Below are 1,285 nucleotides of genomic sequence, written 5' to 3' on the forward strand. Positions count from 1 at the left end.
GGATATATACCTTTCCTGTGGTGTATGTCAGTGTGCAGGGGATTGTTTTATGACTACCTGTAGTCTTTAATAGGTGTCCCCTTATGTTTTACGGCGGACCAAAACTCGTTAGACCTGAGTAGAGTTTTAGCTAGATTTTATAGTACTGAATTCCCATGGAAAGCAGTTTCACTAAAATCAACATTTTTATGAACATAAAAATTGGGAAAACATTAATTCCATTGATTTATAATAATATGTAACTTGGATGGTGCTAGCATGCAGAACTATTCAGGGTGGAGCTTCTCTGCCCTGACCGTGGAAATCTCCCTGAGAGTGCTCATGGACTACCTCCGCTTACTTTTATTTGGGCAGATATTGTAAAAGAAACTGGAGAATCGGTAGCCCTGCAGGATCAGTTTGAGGATATTCTATGGGGGAAAGCGTGACCAATTTTGTTTGGTTTTAGGTAACGTCTGTGGGATGCGATTATTGGATGCACTTTGTATTTCCTGGTAGTAATAAATATTGGCGATCTCATAGAAAAAATAGCCAAGGGAATCATATACTGAGGAGTCTTCTGCAGCACTGATTCTAGCCAAATACCTCTTCCGTGCTCCTCTTTTTTTCTTTTTTGTACTAGCTGTGGGAATTCATGCTTTCACTCAATATCCAAAAATCCTTTTGTGTTATCAGTAAATATTTTAATGTTTCACAGGGGAATCTAATATTTCCTGCTTACTAAAACTGTGATAATAGATAAGCATACGTAGTTGAACAGTGGTGCATTTTGTGAGAAGTCTTCTGTGTGTACCTTGGCATCTTTATATGAAAGTTGTCCCCTTTGACCTTTATTTATTTATTTTGTTTACTCTATTCTCATATGAGATTGTTTTCCCCATGGTATTTTTAGTTGACAAATGCAAATGTTCCTCCCTTTTAATTTAAACAAAAAAGCCTGAAACAATTATCAGCTTCTACAAATAAAACATATCTTTGGAGCCATCTAAACTCTGGCATTAGAAGTTAGTCTACTCTACCCACATGTTTTTCAGGTAAAAACTCTTATTTTGTTTTCACGCAGGATAACAGAAAAGCCTGACTAATTAGGCTGACTAATGCACTATTTTTTATGGTCAAGGAAGCTTTTGCTGGTCTGTAGAACTGAACATAAGACCCTGCTTGTGAAATACCACAAATTTTACTGGCACAATTGTTTGTTCCACTGTATGGTGAGCTAGTTAGAAATGGTCCAGTTCCCTCACTAGGTAAACACAGAGTTGGCAAAACCACTGACGGGGGGGGG

The sequence above is a fragment of the Fulmarus glacialis genome, unplaced genomic scaffold (genome assembly GCF_000690835.1).
Source record: "Fulmarus glacialis isolate BGI_N327 unplaced genomic scaffold, ASM69083v1 scaffold14584, whole genome shotgun sequence".
Taxonomy (NCBI): domain Eukaryota; kingdom Metazoa; phylum Chordata; class Aves; order Procellariiformes; family Procellariidae; genus Fulmarus; species Fulmarus glacialis.